At 42.1% G+C, this 13,012-nt stretch overlaps 1 long non-coding RNA gene across 1 annotated transcript in view; it reads right to left on the bottom strand.

Moving 5' to 3' along the window:
- Positions 1-12,627, bottom strand: part of LOC141786552 (uncharacterized) — a 31,739-nt gene extending 19,112 nt beyond the window's left edge. Inside the window, exon 1 of the long non-coding RNA XR_012597838.1 lies at positions 12,119-12,627. This is a non-coding gene — a long non-coding RNA (uncharacterized LOC141786552). The remainder of the gene's footprint in view (positions 1-12,118) is intronic.
- Between the last annotated feature and the right edge of the window lie 385 nt (positions 12,628-13,012).

Below are 13,012 nucleotides of genomic sequence, written 5' to 3'. Positions count from 1 at the left end.
GTTGCTCATAAACGGGATAAGTTAACTGTACGGAGCCTAAAAAGGGGGACTCCAGTAGATTATAAACCCAACTATTGATAAAATATAACCATGGTGTTGTAGTGGGTGGCTATGAATGGTGTTAAGTGTAAACATCATGTCAGGCTTTCCAGAAATGTGTATTAGGTGTTTCATCTGTAAGTTTGAAATTATGCAAGTGTTCACAAGCTGGTCTACACAGAGATGGTCTTTGTGGTGAGGTTGTCCTCACAGCTTGAAGGGTGAATTTGTGCTGTAGCTGTATATTTGCATAGTCTTTCGATACCAGTAGTAACTTTGAGCCTAAATTGTTGCTTTCCTCTTTCCATAAGCTCCAAGACCCTGTGTTTCCCCTGCCCCTTTGACCCCCATCCAAACTGGACTACAAGTGAAATCATTTGTTGTGACCTTTTGTTTCTGTTTTTACAGGACCTCCAGAGCTGACTGAGCTGTGAGGGTAGCATCGCCTGGACCAGCATGGACCAGCTTGTGAACATTTGCGCCTTTTCTCACTAACTGATCAAACACCTAAAACACATTTCTTGGAAAGCCCAACATTATACTTACAATCTATATCATTTACAACACCAAGAACAACACTACACTACACTCGGCGCTGCCCAAGTAGCTGCCTGTTGAAGCAGCTCTCTCTTCTTTGTCCGTTTCTTGTAATTCTTTTCGTCTCTTTTTCGTCATCTTTGTATTTGAAGTGGATCATTACTTTGTATGGTTCATTGATGGTCATGGACACCAAACTTTTTGTGGCTTCAGCGATGTTTTTACTACTTTTCGCCTGTGTTCGTCTGGAGATCCTACATCTAACCATGGCTGCATTGTTTACATGTGAAATTAGCTGTTAGCAGCCTGTAGCATGTCAATGCTAACTGGAGTAGGGCTTGATGATTTCCCTCAAGGTGAGGAGGATGAGGTGAGGACGACGTGCTGGTTCTGGGGTGTGAGCCAGGAGGTGAAGACGTGGACCTGTCCTTCCATCCATCGTTGTTGGGAACTTGGGATCTTGGGATCTAACTCCGGTGGGATGGACGAGCTAGCCGTGCTAGCCCAGCAGCAGAGGGGCTGCTGGGGGGCAGTGTGGCATCATGCTGTTCACAGACGTGGCTGACTGAGCTGACATCGGACGCCGGTGACACATTGGAGGAGCTTCGCCTGCTGTGGGCAGACAGGATCCAGGAGACAGAGACTGAACAGACTGCTGGGGGGGCTCAGTCCTGGATCCTGTGGAGACTGGCTGGGCTGGAGAATGGTGGACGGGCTGTCGTCATCTATTTTCTTGTGGACCTTTTTGCACTTTCTATACACTTTCCTACTTTCGTTTTCTTGATTGCTGCTGTGACTCCTGAATTTCCCCTAGGGAATAAATAAAGTATTTTCTATTCTATTCTATTTTCTATTTATATATGAATATTAGGGCTGTCATTTTAACGCGTTAATTAGATTAATTAATTACACCGCAAAGTAACGCGTCATAAAAATTAACGCAGATTGATCTGGATCCCAAACCCGCGAGGGGTTCAAAGACGCACTTATTTTCAAATGTATTTTCAAAAGCAGGTTAAACTGAGAATACTTCACTTTTCTTTGATCCAAGACTTGAAAAAAGTGTTTTGTACATAGTTCCTTACAGTTTTTAGCCTTTAGCCCTGGTTCTCCTGACCTCATAGAAGTATAGAAGTTCATATTGCATCGAGTAAAAATGTGAACAGAAGCAAAAAATGTCCTAAAAATCAAATCAGCTTACCTCAGGTGCAGGACTGTGTAGATTTTGTAAAGATAGAACCATAACACTCAGGGTACCTAAAAATGTGTTTTATATATTCCCACCTTATTTTTAAATGTCTTTTAATGTAATTTTAATGTCCTGGAATTCAGATTCTTTATTTTGGGGCCTTAAGCAGATGTGAGATTAAAATGCGATTAATTAGATTATTTAATTACAAATCCTGTAATTAATTAGATTAATTTTTTTAATTGCCTGACAGCACTAATAAATATATAATTATGTTTATTTATTTGGGTCACTCACTCCCTTTCAGGCCATATTCTCCTTACTATTGTCAAACATCTTTCATGACCAACACCAGCATGATACCTGTGGAAATATAAGCGTTTGAATGTGACAATGTTCTGAAATTTAAATAAAAAAAATACACAAATACATAAATAAAAGATTTGTTTCCAGTGTGTTTATACAACAGATTTGTTTTGCATGAAGTAGATGACCAAACACCAATACTACTAACACCAAACACAAGTGTGAAAAACTGTAGAAGAGAACATAAGATCATGGTGAAATATATAAAACTTTTCACAAAGTGCACTTTGTTAAATTAACAGTAGCAGCATCAGGGGTGTGCTATATCATACCATTTACAACAATACTGGTATAATTTTTTTGACAATATAAATTTGTCATTTCACGGTATTTACAGTGCAGAGACACAATGACATATGACGCTTCCTGCTGTGTACGAAACAACAATGGCGAGAGCGAAAGTAGCACTACAGCATCATCGTCCTCACATAAGGATTTAGTGCCTAAAAGAGGAGCAGAGCAGCGCAGAGCAGCGCAGAGCAGCGCAGAGCAGCGCAGAGCAGCGCAGCGCAGCTCAGCGCAGAGCAGAGCAGAGCAGCGCAGAGCAGAGCAGCGCAGAGCAGCGCAGAGCAGCGCACAGCAGAGCAGCGCACAGCAGAGCAGCGCAGAGCAGCGCACAGCAGAGCAGCGCACAGCAGAGCAGCGCACAGCAGAGCAGCGCACAGCAGAGCAGCGCAGAGCAGCGCAGTGCCCATAGCAGCTGGATACCCGAGATTACAAGATCACAGGAAAACCACGTTTCAGCAGGAATCCCACCCATGACGACACACCTTCATGGTAATTAATTAGTATGTTAAGTAGGGATGTCCCGATATTACATTTTCATTTCCGATACGATACCAATATTTATCCGATATGATATCAGCATTAAACATGCCTACTTTGATTACTTATTTTGTAGTATGTCTGACATGTTAGAAAAGGCTTGATTAAGTGATATTATTCAAACAAAGAACAGTAGTCAGCAAAAGTAGGTATGAGGAAAAACTGACCCATTTATTATTAACCAACGGGAAACAGAAATTTTAACATTAAACATAAAAAATACTCGTAGTTGAATAAAATAAAGAATAAATTAGAAGACCCAGAAAATAACCTAAGTAAATCAAATAAAAACAGCAGGAGCGGAGTCTGGAATAGACTGCTTATATCGGAGTGCTGATATTGGACATTTTCGATGCATTTCGATACGATACCGATATTTGTTTTTTTTGCTAATATCGGACCGATATTAATATCGGACTGGGACACCTCTAATGTTAAGCTCATCTTGCCCTCTCCAAACTTAAGCGCCTTTAGTCCATGCCTCCTCCTTTGTGTTGGTGTCCTTATAGAAAGAATGTGTTGTTAGAATAATGAAGTTTTTCGCCTGCTAGATTAACTTTTCCTTTTTTTTATTTTTTCCTTCTCTTCCCCTTGTCTGCATTATCTTTTCTGCTGAGCACTGTGTCATATGACAGCGTTGAAAAGACCAATGCATTTTTTTTTCTAGCAGTCAGATTAACTGCTATAGTGACCATCACCAGCCCTCCCTGTAGGCTACTCCATCATTCTAAACTTTATTTAACCCCTGATGTGAGCTATAGGGGAGGGCCGTGCCACACCACAGTGTGAAAGAAGGGGAAATAATGACAGGCAGGACAAGACAAGACAAACAGAAGGAAGGACAAACGTCTACTACTGTTGATTTAAGATAGCAATTCAAGTGCTGGGCTAATGCAATACAGGAAGTAAAGGTTGTACGAAACCAGGGACACCAGAAATGGGGTCTTGAAAGCGTGGGGAGCTTGGGCCTACGTGGATAGGAGAAGAAGTGGCATGCATCACAGGATGTGAGAAGATGTGTAATAGTACCCGACTCAGCATGCTCTGACGGGATCTATCATAACTCTTAGTTAGTCTCGACAGAAGCTTGAGTATCTGCACGCATGTGAGGTGGTCACCGAATATCCAAGTAAGTAAAACACAGCCAGGGGTGCCCCCCGGGGGCCACCAGGGCATCCGGGCCCCCCCACACAGTCCCCAAACCGGGCCCAGGGACAACCCTAGGACTCAAGGGGGCACAGACCTGCCTCCCCGCCGATACCAAAGACAGCACCCAGGGCCCAGAGCAGCGGCCCCCCCTGCAGATCGCACCCGCCCTCCCCGACCACCCGTCCGCCCGGCCCTAAGCCACCCCCACCCCCAGCACCCAGCCACCCCCACGCCCCCCGCGGCAGGCCGGAGGCCCCAAGCCACACAAGAGCCAGCCCCCCCAGGACCAGCCCCCTCCCCAGAGGGGAGGCCACGAACCACAGCCAGGCCAGGTGGGGCAAGATGTTGGCATGTAGCGGTGGGATGGAGGTCCAGGCCCATCCCCCAGAAAATCTGAGGCCATGAGAGGCCTAGCAGACACAGTGAAGGGGACAGAGGGATGGGGCAGCCCAAAATATTTGAGAGAGATGTGATAATATCAACCCAAAATTGTTGGACAGGTGTGCAGTTCCAGGTGGCATGAAGGTAAGTGTCTGGAGTGTGTTGGGAGCAGTGGGTGCAAGTGTCAGATTGTGCTAAACCCATTTTAAACATCCTATGCCCTGTAAAGTGGACCCTGTGGATGATTTTGTACTGGATTAGTTGGATATTACTGTTGCTCTTATGGAGAAGGTGTTTTCACAGATTTGGTTCCAGAAGTCAGCATTGGGGGTGAGGGCCAGGTCTTGTTCCCACTTTATAAAGAATTACGATACTTGATCAAACTTACACGAGGCTAAAACCAGCGCTCGAAGCATAGCTTGTTTACATTCCCTGCAGCTGGAAGGAGGAGGGGGGACGGAGCGCACTAGCGCTGCGCGTAAGGACACATGAGTTAGTTAGGTCAAGATAAATGTTTATATTTCCGAAGACTTAATGCACTTAAAAAATATTTTATGTATGGCACTCTTAAACTGTGGTATTACTTTTTGATTTTAGTTCTTGTAGGCAGAGAAAATAGCCTTTGAATTTGGTACCGTCTGTCCCTGTTAGCGTCGATTTCCTCGTCACCATCGATTAAAGTTTGTGTCTTACTGAGGGAGAGGAGACAACTTTCTACTGTATCTAATGTCCTTAGTGGTCACATAGAGCTCATACAACCCCACTTCAAAAAAACTGAACTATCCCTTTAATGGGAAGAATACTTGATTTAGACCAGTTTATTAAATAATCTGATGGATGGGAGAATGATCGGATTGAATTAATAGTTTCTTTTAATGATTTAGATTTGGATTTCTGATGTAACAATATGTCATCTGCATATAAACTGATTTTGTGATGAGATGTTGGAGTCTCGATACCTATAATGTTACTATTCTGGCGAATGGCTGCTGCTAGGGGTTCAATAAAGATAGTAAATAATGGGGGGGAGAGTGGGCACCCTCTAGATTAACTTTCCTCTGGATCTGACCTACTTACTTTGCTTACATTTCAAGCTTGTGTAGTAGTAGTAAATGATTGGAGAAGTGGCATCCATACTGTGTGTGCAATAAAAATGCTGTTGTTCAGAAGCAGCAATCACTAATAATGAGTTGTTTGTTTTTTTCCCATAACGTCATGAATATCATTATCACAAATTTTTGGCTGGTCGGCTACTAGCTAGATACATTCAACAAAAAGAAACATTAAGTGCCATTCCAGCCATTCAGGGGGCTGATAGCAGACTTCTGTGTGATCCTAAAGAAATAAGTGGGACTTTTAGAGACTTCTATGTTAAACTATATACCGCCGAGCTAACAGTGAGTAAAATAGATATTATATCCTTTCTCTCAACTCTCAATCTTCCTCGATTATCAGAGGACCAACTTGAGCAACTGGATTCACCCATCACTATTGAAGAAATAATGAATGTCATCAAAAATCTACTTTCAAGTAAAGCTCCAGGCTTAGATGGCTTTACAGCAGAGTTTTATAAAGCATATTCTGCAGAGCTAGCACCTTTGCTTTTAGAAACTTATAATGAAGCATATGACAAGGGCAGACTTCCTCCCTCTTTGACAGAGGCTGCTATTACTCTTATTTTAAAAGCTGGTAAAGATCCCTTGGATTTCAAAAGCTATAGACCAATAAGTCTGACGTCCTACGATAAGTATATATTATCCAAAATCTTAGCCAACCGACTATGCAAAGTTATAACTTCCCTGATCCATCCTGACCAGGTTGGCTTTATACATCCTCCCTGTTCTGCAGACAACATCAGAAGGTTTATTGATATAATGTGGGTCTGTCAGGACTACACCTATGGAGATAATTTTGTTTCTTTATTATTCAATCAAAAAGAATAGATTTGAAACCAAAAAAGAGATTTGTAATCAAAAGACAATAAGTAGGAAATGAAAAAAAAAAGTTGAGATCAAAACAGAGCAGGTTGCAATTGAAAAAAAAAAGTTGAGATCAAAATATAACAGTTTGCATTTGAAAAAAAAAAAGTTGAGATCAAAATACAACAGGTTGCATTTGACGGACGTCATGCTCAGCAGACCGCTGCTTCACCGGCTGGCCGAGAGGTCTGCACAGAGCGGACCGCGGTGCCGTTAACGAGAACCGAGATGCGGCTCGGCAAGGCTCAGCTGGCCGCTGTAGCATGGCTGCTAGCTGTTAGCGCACAGTTTAAAGCTTCTGTGAGCTTAGATGCTTTCACCACATGTGAAAATGATCCATCGTTTGATTTTTCAGCTCGTAGGGCTCGCGTTTGTTTTCACTCAGGTCCAAACAATTGATCAGTGAGCGTCACGTTGTCATGGCAACTGACCGGAGGAAGGCGTATGTCACTGTGTGTCAGAGAGAGACAGAGAGAGACGAAATAATGCTACACCAGACAGTTGTCCTGAAGTTTTTAGTGCAAACAGTATTATAATTATTTATTTATGTGATTGGTTGAACAACATTCCAAGAGTGTCTTGAGCATTCTCACTCTGCTTTGACTGGTGTTAAAATGTTATACATAAATGTTATACGTCCGTGACATGTCCCGTTAGGCGCGACTCTGCTCAACGAAGTTGTAACGTTGTCAGGTGATGAAAAAGACACCTGATCATGTGTTAATGGAGTGCTAAAAGTGAATTAAAAAGCTTAGCCTGGCGTGGGGGGGCAGGTAAAGCCTGGCGGGCCCGCCAGGCTTACAATACACTGGGAGAAACCCTGTACTGTTGTGTAGGAACCATGCCCCCGCGTGTACCGTGGAACAGTGTTTTAATCACTAACTATCTTAGCTAATGTAACTATGCTCAGGCCGTGACTAGCAGAGACAACCATGCTAATTAGCGTGCTTGCAGCAGTAGGGCATTATAATTCATTATACTGTGTTGTTGTTTTTGTGAGTGTACAGCGGACTCTAGCCAGAGGCTATCAACTTACCTCCAGGCGTTGTGTAAGGAAGTGGTAGCTGGCGCTCGCACTCGGTAAAGCCAGGTCAAACCAACCAATAGAAACTATTCTGTCATCCACCAGCGTAGGCCCCGCCCAGTAAGTGCAGTAGAATTCGCAAGCAAAACTTTGGAGTTTGCACACAAAAAGGAATGATTTGCAAGAGAAGGTTTTCAACTTGAAAGCAAAGAGGGCTGATTTATAAGCAAAATGGAAAGAACTAGGTTCTCAGTTTAATTTTTCAACCGCAACCTGTTGTGTTTTGATCTCAACTTTTTTTTTTTCAAATGCAACCTGTTGTATTTTGATCTCAACTTTTTTTTTTTTTCAATTGAAACCTGCTTTGTTTTATTCTCAACTTTTTTTTTTCATTTCCTACTTATTGTCTTTTGATTACAAATCTCTTTTTTTGGTTTCAAATCTATTATTTTTGACTGAATAATACAGAAACAAAATTATCTACATATACACCTCCCCTCTGGCAGCCATCTCCTTGGACGCCGAGAAGGCTTTTGACAGGGTTGAGTGGCAGTTTCTGGGGTGCTTCTCAAAGCTCCAAAGTTCCATCCTCGCCTCCTCCACTTGCGTCTTAGTCCCGCCCACCAGAGATGCATGCCAGAGACGCGAGGAAACAAAGAGAGAAGAGAAGGAGGTTAATTTTATGAGCATTGAGATGTCCTCTCCTCCGGAGCGTCACATGAAGCGACGTATTTTAGTGATGACGGCGTCACAGCTGGATAAACCGGTCTGAGCGCACGAGACAAACTAAACTAAGGAAAATAATGTAAACAACAGGGCGCTCAACCGCAGAAAATTCATATTCACTTTCAGATCAGTTTAACATGAATATGTTCATGAATGAAAAAGAAAAATGTCACGTTTTCCTAGGCCCAGATTGATAGTTTTTAAGTCTTATATTGGGGCCACTTTGTGTTCATAAATAATGTGTTTATTCTGCTATAAGCACTGCTATAAGCACTGGTGGGACAGGAGGAGAGAGAAGTGGAGCTGTCTGCAGCGGTGCCTTTCATCCATTACGCGCACGCAGAGGGACAGAGGTGAAACTGTTGCTGTATCAGCCAATAATGGCATGATCTCACACCCATCACTGATAAAACAACAGTTTGCTACTGTATGAAAATGGCGTGGTTATGTGTTATTTTTAAAGGTATTATTGAACTGGCTCGAGTGGGCCAGTGGAGTGCGCAGTCAGCTGACCCGGAGCCTTTGAGTTTCACTTTCAGCCTGCATGTGTTGTCTGTTGTCCGGTCTCTGGGGCTCTTTCTAATTGTCTGTTGTCATCCTCAGTGAGAATGAATGTTGTAATCATCCAGATAAATATCAAACATGAAAATTCTCGGGGCGGCTCCGACGAGTCTGTGAGACGATGGTGGGGCTAAAGATTCATCTGTCAACCGCTCACACGAGAAGATAATCTTGCCTGAACGTCGGCCGATTTTAGTCCACGACCAGATTTCTTCCCCGATTGTCGGGAGGACCGAATCTGGGTTAAATCGGGGCAAGAATCCTGTAGTGTGAGCCAGACTTTATGCTTAGACAGCTTATCTTGCTCCATGGAGCTCACGTTTCACACATGTGGACAGCTGACGCTTTATAGCCGGCTCTGATACGTCACAAGGGGACGTGTCTGTCAGTGAAAAGACTTCCGCGAAGCCTGCTCTTGTGTTTCCTCGATTATGCCTCCTCCAGCTCAGTCTCCTCTCTCCTCTCTCCTCCGAGCACATTTGGCGCTTTGAAATGTCCTCCAGCATGGCTGATCACAACATACTTCCGGTGTCGCGGAGGAGAGAGGAGATAGGAGACTGCATTTTGGCACATTGGGAAGCACCCCTGCTCTCTGCCCTGGAGTCTTTTGGTTTTGGCCAGAGGTTCATAGATTGGGTCAGCCTTATTTACACTCATCCCACAGCTTCTGTTCTCACTAATGGTGTCATATCCTCTCCATTTGACCTAGGTAGAGGCACTAGACAGGGGGATCCTCTTTCTCCCCGGCTCTTTGCTGTTGCGCTGGAGCCATTAGCAGTGGCTATCCGCAGTGAGCCTACATTTCCAGGCATTTTAGTTGGAGAGCATCGCCATAAATTAATGCTATATACATTCTCTTATTTGTTTCAGATCCTCTCTCCTCTCCCTGTTTAAAATTAAAGATAGGTTTTCTTCCGTTTCAGGTTTTAAAGTGAATTGGTCAAAGTCTGAGGCTCTTCCTCTTACACCATACTGCCCTAAATCTCTCTTCCAATTTGGTAACTTTGCCTGGCCCAAGAAAGGCATTGAGTATCTAGGTATAACATTTCCACCTGTGCTAGCTGATTTGATTAAAAGAAATTTTGACCCTTTAACAGAGAGCTTGCGAGCTGATGTGACACAGTGGTCCCCACTTTATCTCTCCATGTGGGGTAAGGCAAATATAATTAAAATGATGCGCATCCTATATAGGCATATCTCCTTCCTTTAAAATTTAACAATGAACCAAAAATCAACTTAAAGTGCAACAGCAACATAAAAAGGCATATCTCCTTTTAATATTGGTTGAACGACCATTAATAAAATAGAACTCAAAGAAACATTAAAAGACATCTTCCTTGAAATAAGGAGAATGAAAGAACCTGAGCTTATAATTTCAGATTTTTTTTTCAAAAAGACACGCCAGATATAAACAAACAGATATAAACAATAATAATGGAATGCAAAGTGAACGGCAGGTCATCCTCGCTCTCATAATCACTCATCTTCACGTTGTTATTGCATGATTCGTCCTGGCAGACTACCTGCGTTTATTTATATCTGGCACACCGTGTGTGCGGACTGATACACTAAGTGGCGAGCGCCTCGTAGCTAGCTGTGGCTCTGCAGCGGAGGTAGCGCCGTTTTATGACACGATGAGAGCAAGAGACTTATTTAGCGGTGTTTTTGTGTGAAAGTAACGCGCTGAAAATTCTCTAAAAAAGGCGTGAATGCAGACAGATATCAGATTTTTTCGGTGGGAGTCTGTTTATTTATGTTTTGGGTCGAGTAAAATATGAGTGCATAGGAAACCGGCACATGAGCAGTGAGGGGGTGTTTGGTGCGTGTGCCCTGAGCTTCTGCTGCACAAAAAACACTGCTGTAGGGGGAATTTCTGCCCTAACCCTTGTGATAGAACCCAACTTCCATCCTGGAGAATCGCTTTGGGCACGGCACAGTGTGTATGGCCAGTGTGTCGCAGGGCGTTCAAGCTCCTCCTCTCCTCTGCTTGCCACGTCTGCACACGTCCCGTCTCCGCTCATCAAAAGATGTGTGCGGACGAGAACACAGCTTTTTTCAGAAATCAATCCATGGGTCACGTGTGTGCCGAACCGATTACGTCGATCTGGTCAATGATGATCCGCTGCACCACTAGTCACACCGGTGGACAAATGTCATGTTTAAAACAAAATATTTTCATATTTGAATTTTAAAGCTCATTAACTACAGATGTATTTATTCTGGAAGTTTATACTGTAAAGGAAAAAATAGGGGTTTTAATTAAATATTATAAATTATTATTTATATTTGTCACAAAGGACACAAAATGTAGCGTCACGTCAAGCACCCACATAAATGTGGAAATAGAATTAAATATTGATAAATAAGTAAATAAAAGCCCTCTACTCTCACGGTTAATTATCTTATGTCTTATCTTAAGTAGCAGACACTGCCAGCATGAAATACAGCAGAAAATAATATTCATATGAGAGGGTGGTTCTAAAGCCACATTTCCACCAAGCAGACCAGTTCGGTTCGTCTGGGTAAGGCATGGATTTTGTGGTGTTTCCACTGACTTATCCCGGGAAAGATCCCCAAATAACCGAGACGAGCCGTCCCACGTTTTAGGACCCTTTTCGTATGCAACTATTGCAGTTTTTCTCAGTTGCTTTGGTTCATTTCTCAGATCAGAATTGAAATTCTCAAAACTACTTGTTCAATCTTCACATCATTGTGTCACTTGTGCAGTAAATCAATTTCAATTGTTTGGACATGCATGCAAATGATTATGTAGAATTCTCTTTTGTTTGCTACATTATCAGGTGCTTTAGTCATATTTGTAGCCCACCTTTACCCACTATATTAGGAAAGGGCCTCTAGGTTCTTAAATATTATATTGAGAGCTAATGAAGAGATACTGCTTCATCTATGTTACTGTGTAAAAAATCCCAAGTGTGCCTTTAATATTCGATACCCACTCTTATTACGATCTTTCATACAGAGAAACCAAGATCAGATTAAATGATCAAACTTTTAAGTTAAATGCAAACTTCCAGTTTACTGAACATTTTTAAAATCAACATTATAACAAGTAAACCAACAATAAATCATAATTGCTCCTGAAATCTGTATTTTCTCAGTTTCTTGGCTTAAAATAATAAGTTTCTTAACTTGAAATAATATGTTTCTTAACTTAAAATAATAACCTATGTAAGGGGCCACACACACTCACACCTGCCTGGTTATTAAGTTTAGAAAAACCCTATAGTTGCAGGCCTGCGGTGAGGCCCAAAACTTAATTGCTGCTTCACTCTAGGAGCAAACCAAAATAAACCCTGAGCTTGTAGTTCAGTCAGTACTCACAGCCTCCAGTCCAAGTTCACGTGAAGAGAAATCCAAACAGTGTCCTACGATGACAGCTCCATCCTCCCACTTTGGCGAATGCAGGGTTAGCCTTTAGCAAGCGATGTCCAGGAAAGCAAAGATAAAATCCACACTTTGAACTTTTCCAGCAGTCTATTAGCACTTTGAGAACGACCAATCTTCATATCCAGTCCGGAATGATGAGAAAGAAGTCTCCATAGAAAGCTGACTGAGCAAAACTAGTCCGTTGGCGGCGCTACATCTGCTAGACTAGCGAATGCTACATGCTACGGTGCTAAACTGCTTCAAAAGTTCTGTAAACAACCTACTGCAGGGCAGACTTCGGGCAGAAATTATCCATAGTTGATCCACAAGCAATAGACGAGTGTTCATTGACGACCATTGAGCTAAAAGTCCAGAAAACTCTTCTAATTACTCAAAAATAGCAGCCACATGGCAGATTCAAATTGCGTCTCTCCAGGTCAAGCTAGCGTATCCCACTTCCGGTTTCTTAGTAAAGCGAATACGAAACTGATCGGCAAGGGTTGTGTACACAGCACTTCCTTTTAGCTCTTTCACAATAAAAACAAAATATAATACATGAAAACATTTTGTATTTCACTCGTTTTTAACTGATACTCATCACTCGTTTACTTTGAACAGATTTTAAACCTTTTTAACACATACATGAAATACAATTTTAACCATATTTATTTGTACTCTTAGATAATTATTTTATTTCTTTATTTTGTTTTTTTTTGTTTTTATTTATTTATTTTACTCAATGAAATCATAGCAATGAGTTTTATATTATTTTTATAAACTTGTCCTGGCAAACAATGGGGTTAATATAACGAAAGGGAAAATGGACCAATCACAATTTTCCCTTTGATG

The sequence above is a fragment of the Halichoeres trimaculatus genome, unplaced genomic scaffold, assembly GCF_033239565.1.
Source record: "Halichoeres trimaculatus isolate MK-OKI-2021-1 unplaced genomic scaffold, fHalTri1.1 fHalTri1_scaffold_42, whole genome shotgun sequence".
Taxonomy (NCBI): Eukaryota; Metazoa; Chordata; class Actinopteri; order Labriformes; family Labridae; genus Halichoeres; species Halichoeres trimaculatus.
This window is presented reverse-complemented; position numbering and strand designations above follow the sequence as displayed.